Genomic DNA, 9,488 nt, shown 5'->3' on the forward strand with positions numbered 1-9,488 from the left:
CCAATGCAGTCTTCACCATGCTTTCTTTCCCTCTGTTTGGCAATGTTTGAGATGGTGGCTGCTCCATCAACCTGGATCCCTGGGAGACAGCAAAAGCAGAAACGCTGCTGAGCCTCAGATATGCAAAATGAGCCAAAAATAAACCTTTGTTATTTTAATCCACTGTATTACCACTGTTGCAGGAAAAAAAATACCACCCAAAATTTAGAGACTTAAAAAGATGATTTATTCTTACTCATGATTCTAGGGGTTAGCCAGGTGGTTCTTCTGCTGTCTTGCCTGGACTCACTCACGTATCTGCAGTGAGCTGTGGACTGAGTTCAGTGGGAACAGCAGGACCCGTAGTCTATCATCCCTAGTGCCCATGGCATGGTAGTCTCAGGACAGCACTCCAAGAGATCCAAAGCATAAGCTGCAAGGTCTCTTGAGGCCTAAGCCAGTAGTCACATAACATCACTTCCACCATGTTCTGTTGGTCACAGCAAATCACAAGGTCAGCCCAGAGTGGGGGAAACTTTATCATCTCTTGATGGGAGGAGTGGCAAAGTCACATTGCAAAGATGCATGAGTGCACACCAGAATAGGGGAGATTTATGGCTATGTTCGGCAAACTACTATGGCAACTGAGACTTGGGGGTTGTTACCAGAGTACAGTGAATCCTCACCTGACTGAATACTTAAGTCACTGAATTCTGAGAAGCGGAATGTGCTGACTTAACCTCTGTGCCACCGGGCTGGCCCCTCTTTCTTGTTTTTTCATGTAGGTATTTATAGCTATAAATTTCCGCCTTAGTACTGCTTTCGCTGTATCCCATAAGTTTTGGTATTCGTATCTTTGTTTTCATTTGTTCTAAGTATTTTCTAATTTCCTTTGTGATGTCTTCTTTGATCAATTGATTGTTTAAGAGAATTTTATTTAATTTCCATAAATTTTTGAGTTTTCAAGTTTTACTTCTGTTGTTGATTTTTTGAAGAAGAAGAAGAAGACTAGCCCTGAGCTAACATCTGCCAATCCTCCTCTTTTTGCTGAGGAAGACTGGCCCTAAGCTAACATCCGTGCCCGTCTTCCTCTATTTTTTATATGTGGGATGCCTACCACAGCATGGCTTGCCAGGCGGTGCCATTTCCTCACCCGGGATTCAAACTGGTGAACCCCAGGCTGCTGAAGCAGAACATGCACACTTAACTTCTGCGCCACTGGGCCAGCCCCTGTTGTTGATTTCTAATTTTATCCAGTTGTGGTTGGGGAAGATACTTTGTATGATATCTATCTTTTTAAATCTACTGAGACAATTTGTGGTCTAACACATGGTCTGTTCTGGAAAATGTCCCATGTGCACTTGGGAAGAATGTGTATGCTATTGTTGTTGGGTGGAGTGTTCTCTATATGTCTGTTAGATCTAGTTGGTTTATTGTGCTAAGTCTTTTATTTCCTTATTTATCTTTTGTCTGATTGTTCTATCCATTATTAAGAATAGGGCACTATTATTAGTGTAGAGCTGTCTATTTCTCCCTTCAATCTGTCAGTTTTTGCCGCATATATTTTGCTGATCTGTTATTAGGTGCATAAATGTTTATAATTGTCATCTATTCTCGATGTATTGAATCTTGTATTACTATATAATGTCCTTCTTTGTCTCTTGCAACCTTTTTGACTTAAAGTCTATTTTGTATGATATTCATATAGCCACCCCTGCTCTCTTTTGGCTACCATGTGCATGGAATATCTTTTTCCATTCTTTCACTTTCAACCTGTTTGTGTCTTTGGGTCTAAAGTGGGTCTCTTGTAGATAGCATATAGTTGAATCATGTGTTTTTATCCATTTTACCAATCTCCATCTTTTGAGTGGAGAATTTAATCCATTTACCTTTAAAGTACTTGCTAATAAGGAGGGATTTACTTCCATTGTGCTATTTGTTTCTATATGCCTTATAGCTTTCTCATACCTCATTTCCTGCATTACTGTCTTCTTTTGTGTTTAGTTGATTTTTTGTAGTGAAACGTTTACATTTCTTTCTCATTTCCTTTTGTGTATATTCTATAACCATTTTCTTTGTGGTTACCATAGGGATTACACTGAACATCCTAAAGTCATACCACTCTAGTTTGATTTTATACCAGCTTAACTTCAATAACATACAAAAACTCCGCTTCCTTACAACTTTGTCCCCACTCCTTTCAGTTGTTGATGTCAGAACATTATGAATGTATTTAATACCACTGAACTGTACAATTGAAAATGGTTAAGATGGTAAATTTTATTGTGTTTTTTACCACAATAAAAAATCTTTTAGGGGCCGGTCCAGTGGCCCAGCAGTTAAGTTCGCGTGTTCCGCTTCGGCGGTCTGGGGTTCGCCAGTTCAAATCCTGGGTGTGCACTCACACACCACTTGTCAAGCCATGCTGTGGCAGGCATCCCACATATGAAGTAGAGGAAGATGGGCACGGATGTTAGCTCAGGGCCAGTCTTCCTCAGCAAAAAAAGAGGAGGATTGGCAGCAGATGTTGGCTCAGGGATAATCTTCCTCAAAAACAAAAATCCCAGAAGGAGTGGATGGGTGTGCAGAGATGAACCAGGATTGTCCATATATTGATGACTGCTGAAGCTGGGTGATAGGTACATGGAGATTCATTATACCATTCTCTCTATTTTTGCATATCTTTGAAGTTTTACAAAATAAAACTTGAACAGTCTGCAGAGAGACTACGTCAGGGTCTCTTGTTCATAGTCCAGCAGGGTGGTTCTTTTGGTGTATTGGAACATTTAGGCAGATATTCAAGCTGCTGTTTCCTCTAAGAGGCTTTCACAGGACTTCCACTGGGGACGCAAGATTGAGGATACAAAGGAGAGACCTCCTGACAGTCTTCCTGCCTGATTCTGGAGCTTTCTCCTTGGCTCCTTATGCTTCCCTCCATCTATGTGAATGGGTAGCATTCGTACCCAACAAGAGGTGCCGAGAATAATAAAGGGGAATTAATGAAGAGCAAATCTCCTTCCCCTGCACCCCGCTTCCCAGTCCCCAGTTCTGCCCAGAGGCTGCTCCCCTATCCAGTTTCTTGTATATCTTTCCAGAGAAATTGTACACACATAAAGAACATATGTGTCTACATCCTCTTTTTTCCTTTTTTGCATAAAAGGTGGCATCTCATACACAGTTTTGAATGTCTGCTTAGTTAAAAATATATTTTACAATACATATAATGTCTTGAGACATTCCACTTTGTACCTACAGATGAGCCTTACGCTTTCAGAGGCTGCATAGTATTCCACTGTCCAAGCCACAACGTGCTGTGCACGAGTCTTCTGTTAATGGACATGGGTTATTTCTAAACTTTTGCTCTTGGTCACAGTGAATGCTGCAGTGACTATCTTTGTACATCACCCTTCCATACCTGTAGGGGCGTAGATCCTCTCATTTTGATAGTCCTAATTTAATTCTCAGGGGTAACCTTAAGGGGAGTGTATTTTGCTGTTGGCTCCATGAGTGACAGGTGACAAAATCAGGTGAATAAGGTTATAAAACAACAAGCAAATTTGCCAAGCTGAACCAGAGATTTCAGGCTGTCTTCAGTCAAAGCCTGAATTCCTTCCATTACACTGGGCTAGGGCCAGAGAGGTGAGCCGAAGGAGCTTTGCTGGCGTATGTCTTTTTGTTTGAGTCTGGCAGGAAAGCAAGGCATGAATATATGTCCCTTCTACCCTGAAAGTTCTCTACCTGCCCCTTGGCAGCTTTTGGGGGGGTGGGGGCGGGAGGCTGCCCCTCCTTAAACCCCAGGGCTGTGCTTTTGGTGGGAGGGAGTTGGCATCTAGCAAAGGGAAGGAGATAGATCCCCCCCCACCCCACCCCCACCTCCCAGGAGTCAGAGGAAATCATTAGAGAGGCATTTTGAATGAAAGGGCAGAGGAGGGGCAGTTGGGTTCCCTTGCCCATCAAAGCTAAGTCCAGATGTAGGGGGTGGGGGTGGTGAGGGAGGGACCCAGAGAGTTTATAGCCAGAGGCCTTCCTCCCTTGCCCTTTTCCAACTGACCCCTGAGTACAGGAGCCATTGTCCCCACCCTTTCATTCCCTCATAGGTAGCAAGAAGTGGGAGAGAGAGGGTGACATGCACCACTGGCTCCCCAGGACTGTAGAGACCCCAAAGGGATGGGATGGACAGGGGTGAAGTAGGGGCTGTGTTGTGGACAGACAGACACACTGGTACACCCCAGGCCCAGCTGTTCCCAGGGGCTGAGTTTCCGTCCAAAAGAGATGTGGCCCCTTACAGGAGGTCAGGAACAGGCCTTCTGTTCCTTGGGAGGTCCCCACTCCACCCTCAATGCCTTGTTTAAGTCTCACGAATTGTTTGTGCAATGGATGAGTAAGGAGATGAGAGTTGGTGTCCCCCCCACAACCTGGGCCTGCAGGGTGGCCCCTAGGGCCCAGGAGCCTGGAGGAGCTGGAGACTGAGAGAGGAGCCAGGGGCTGAGTATAAATCTTTTCTGGGGCTCTAAGGGTGATTTATGTAAGGTTTCCCAAGGTCAGAGTTGGGCAATCAGTTCAAAGTAAGTATGTCAGTGCGTGGTATGATGGGGGATGGTGTGTGTGTCTAATGCCCTTGTAGTGGGCTGTGTTAGAGGAAGCGGGTGGGGTCTGACCCAATGTAAATATTTTTATTAAAAAAGAAACGGAAGGAATAGAAATCAAAGCCACTTTTGTTGCTGATTTAAAGGATGCTATTTACTTGTGATAACAACAAGACTGGGGAGGTGGTTGGCCTTAACCTTACTCGTGGAGCTCATTGTTTTGACAGAAACTCCTGGGATCCTTCCTCTGGGGAGGTTGAGATAAGCACACAAATAACTAGAAGGCAGTAAATCCTGTGGACAGGTCCTGTAGGAATCCAGCGGAGGACAGAGGGCAGAGAAAGGTTCCCAGAGGATAAGGGATTTGAAAAGAATGGAGAAAGTGTTACAGGAGAGCGGGTAACAAGAGGCAAGCACCCAGGGGAGAGAGGGCTTCGGAAGGCGCAGTGCTAGTGGGTGCGGGTGGGCCTGGACTGGAGGCAAGTTCAGGGAGCTCAGAAGAGCCACTTCAGAGGTGTTAGCAAGAGGCACTAAAGCATAGGGGCTAAGGGTGTAGACTCAGAAGCCATGCTGCCTGGATTTGAATCCCAGCTCTGCCACTGAGTACCTGTGTGCATCAGGGGCAAGTCATTCAACATTTTGTGTCTCAGTTTCCTCATCTGTAAAGTGGGGGTGATGATAAAACTTGTGTCATAAGCTTGTTGTGAGGATTAAGTGAACTCCTACATATAAAGGGTTTAGGATAGTGTCTGGCACATAGTAGGTCCTGTTAATATGAAGTCTTTTTCCCACAGAAGCAGCCCCTGAGACAAGGGTTCAAGTGCAAATAGTGCATTTTGGAGGGGGTACCAGGAAACATGGGTGGAGGGAGTGGGAAAGTGGCATAGGGAAGGAAGGCAGCCAATAAAGGGCATGTTATCAAGTGAATTTACTGTTGTGGGTGAGTGGAGATGAGTCCTGCTGAGGAGCCCTGCAGTGGTGCAGAACATGTGTGTCAGAGTTATCATCCCGTCGTGGGGAGCGAGGGAGCTCTCTGGTGTCTCTTCTTATAAGCACACTAATCCTATTGGATCAGGACCCCACCCTTATGACCTCATTTAACCTTAATTACCTCTTTGTAGGCTTTATCATCTCCAAATGTAGTCACATTGCAGGTTAGGGCTTCACATACGAATTTTCAGGGGATGCCATTCAGTCCATAGCAGTGCCTTAAAGAAGTGTCTAAAATTCAGTGGCTTGGGGCCGGCCCAGTGGAGCAGCAGTTAAATGCGCTGGGCCTGTGGCCAAGTGGTTAAGGTCACACACTCCACTTTGGCAGCCCATGGTTTCGCTGGTTTGGATCCTGGGCGTGGACATGGCATCGCTCATCAGGCCATGCTGAGGCCGCATCCCACATGACACAACTAGAAGGACCCACAACTAAAAATATACAACTATGTACCGGGGGGCTTTGGGGAGAAAAAGGAAAAAATAAAATCTTAAAAATAAAGAGTGGCTGCTTTAAAAAAAAAAAAAGAAGAAAGATCTCAAATCAACTACTCCCTTTACAACATAAGAACTAGAAAAAGAACAAACTAAACCCAAAGCTAGCCGGAGGAAGGAAATAATAAAGATCAGAACAAAGATAAACGAAATAGAGAATAGAAAAACATAGATAAAATCAATGAGACCCAAAGTTTGTTCTTTGAAAAGATCAATAAAATTGACAAACCTTTAGCTAGATGGACTAAGAAAAAAAAAGAAAGACTCAAATTACTAAAATCAGAAATGAAAGTAGAGACATTACTCCTGATTCTACAAAAATAAAAAGGACAATAAGTATACTATGAGAACTGTATGCCAACAAATTGGAAAACCTAGATGAAATGGTCAAATCTATTTTTAATAACATGTGACACTTCACTTTTGACCAACCAACTTGTGTTATCTTTTTTTAATTGAGACATAACACACATACAGTAAAGTACACAAATCTTATGGGTACAGCTCACTGACTTTTTACGTAAGTTGTCATCTGAGTAACTACAACCCAGATGGAACTTTCTCCATCCCCAGAAGGCTCTCTCATGCCTTTCCCAGTCATTTCCTATCCCTTCCCCACAATTTAATTTTAAAATGAAATTTCATTATAATTTGTTTTTTTGGTGAGAAAGATTCGCCCTAAGCTAACATCTGTTGCCAATCTTCCCTTTTCTCTCCTTTGTTTTTATGTGGCCCACCGCCACAGCATGGCTGCAAACAGATGAGTGGTGTAGGTTGGTGCCCAGGAACCGAACCTTGGTTGCAGAAGTGGAACACACCAAACTTAACCACTAGGCCACTGGGGCTGTCCCTCATTATAAATTTTTCCTGTAAAAGTTTACATCTTCCACTTCTTTCAAATGTTTCTTACCCACTTTTCAGCTTTTCCCAAATGAAATGCCTCTTTTGAATTATAAATGTATAAAATGTGTAATCGTTCTCTGATTTCTAATTTTATTTCTATTTTTAAAATATAAGGGGAAAAAATATAAGGAAAAACAAAGCAAAGGATCTGGCTTCTTCTACAAATAATTGTCATGAAAACATGAAAGAGGAATTGTTACAGATTGAATGAATTAAGAGTCATATTGACCAAATGCAATGTGTGGCCCTTGCTTGGATCCTGATTCTAAGAAGCCAACTACAGGGGCCGGCCCAGTGGTGCAGTGGTTAAGTTCGCACATTCCACTTTGGCAGCCCGGGGTCCACAACTTCAGATCCCGGGTGCAGACAAGGCACCGCTTGGAAAGCCATGCTGTGGCAGGCGTCCCACGTATACAGCAGAGGAAGATGGGCACAGATGTTAGCTCAGGGCCAGTCTTTCTCAGCGAAAAGAGGAGGATTGGCAGCAGATGTTAGCTCAGGGCTAATCTTCCTCAAAAAAAAGGAAAACAACTGTAAAAAACATTTCTGAATATACAGACACTCAGGAAAAATTGAATGTAGACCATGTAGCAGAAGATATTATGGATTATGGTTAATTTTCTTAGGTGTGATCATGTATTGTGGTGATATTGTTTTAAAATTCTTTTGAGGTTAGGTATACAAGCATCGATATTTACAGATGAACTGATATGATGTCTGGCATTTGCTTTAAAATTCTCTAGTGTTCTCGTTTTCATTTGTCTCTAAGTGTTTTCTAATTTCCCTTGTGATTTCTTCTTTGATCTGTCGATTGTTTAAGAGGGAGCCAGATGAAGCAAGGCTGGCAAACTGCTAAAATTGTTGAAGCTGAGTGATCTGTACATGGCAGTTCTACCTACTATTCTCCCTACTTTTGTGTATGTTTTAAAGTTTCCATTATAAAAAAGTTAAAACATAAAATATTTTAACTTCCTTTGACCATTAAGTGACTAAGATTAAACAAACAAATAAAAAGACTAGACATGACATCGAGACCCTGGCACACAATAGCACTGTCAAAAATAGCAAAGGAATGAATGATAAAGCTCAGAGAACATAAGTATTGAATCATCTTGCAAGTTACATCTACCACTGAAATTGATAAGTGAGCTTTATACCTTAGTCTTTAGTGAATTTTATTAAAATGAATCAGTTCTTTGGAGCCCAGTCATATCTGCATTTTTAAAATCCCATTTCTCCGTTCATAAAGTCAAGAATCAAATCTTTCAAAATATGACCACATAAAGGCAAAGCCACTCTGTCAGAGCCACCTGTTATCCTTCCCCAGATGACATGTTACTGTCTTTCTATAAACTACCACAAAGCCTGCCTCTTACGGTTGCTGTACTAAGCGAGGTAAGATACATAAATTAGCACCTAGCACAGCAGCTGGCAGGAAGCAGTAATTCAGTAAAGATTAGGCCCCTGTAGCAGCCGCATCCGGTGCCCTGCATATCCTCTGCCCACCTCTGATTTCAGCCGTGGCTGAGGCGGATGGTTCTTTGGGAGCTGAGACTCACCTTGTGCTATATCATCCCAACCTGGGCCTTCTCCAGAGCTTCAGTGCCCAAGGGGCAAGAACAGTGGGAAAGGCAGGGGAACTAATGACCCAGAGTCAACCTGCAATCAATCAGAGGATGAAAATTGATGGATAGATGCTCCTGCCTCCTGTCCTCCAGCTAGACAATTTCTGAAGACATTCTGTTTTTCTCCTCAGAAGGTTCCAGTGGAATCGAATCCCCACTGCACACAACGGTAACATCACTCTCTCTTAAACTGGCTTTTCCTCCTTCGCGATCTCCCACTCTCTATAGCCTCATTTCTGCTTTCTGGAACGACCTAAATTAACCACCTATACCTATATCACAGGCTCTGCTTTCAGGGACACTCAAATTAAGACAGTCCCTTTCCCATCCTCCTCTCCCATAATCTGTTGTTCTTCTTTCCTGGGCTCCCTGCCACCAACCCCCCAGCAAAACCAGGACTGTAACATTAACGTACAGAATTATAACCCATCAATTTACTGGTCTCTCCACATTCCTGGGGCACAAACTGCTCAAACGCAGGGGCCCTGTGATACCTTTGGGATCCCTCAGTGTCTAGTGAGAGAGAGATATGTAAGCCAGTCAGCACTGCGCCAAGCTGTGGGAGTCACTGAGGCTGTTCACCAATCTTGCCATTCTCTGCCTTCCAGGCACATGGCAAGATCGAATTTCTCAGTGCTCTTGAAGTTAGGTGTAGCTACATGGCTTGCTTTTGCCAATGCAACGTGTGTACAAGCCGCATGTGTTGCTGCTTCCAGGCAGAAGTGCTAATTGCCAATGCAATGGGAGACCATTTGAAGAGCCCTCTTTCAATGGAGCTTCCTTTAACCTGGATTTCCAAGTGACTGTGATGCTCAGAGCCCCCCAACACCACTCCCGCTCACCCAACAGGTAGTGTTAGTGAGAAATAAAACAGTTGTGTTAAGCTACTGAGATTGCAGGGCTGTTTGTTACT

Source organism: Equus quagga, chromosome 15 (assembly GCF_021613505.1).
Source record: "Equus quagga isolate Etosha38 chromosome 15, UCLA_HA_Equagga_1.0, whole genome shotgun sequence".
NCBI classification, from domain to species: domain Eukaryota; kingdom Metazoa; phylum Chordata; class Mammalia; order Perissodactyla; family Equidae; genus Equus; species Equus quagga.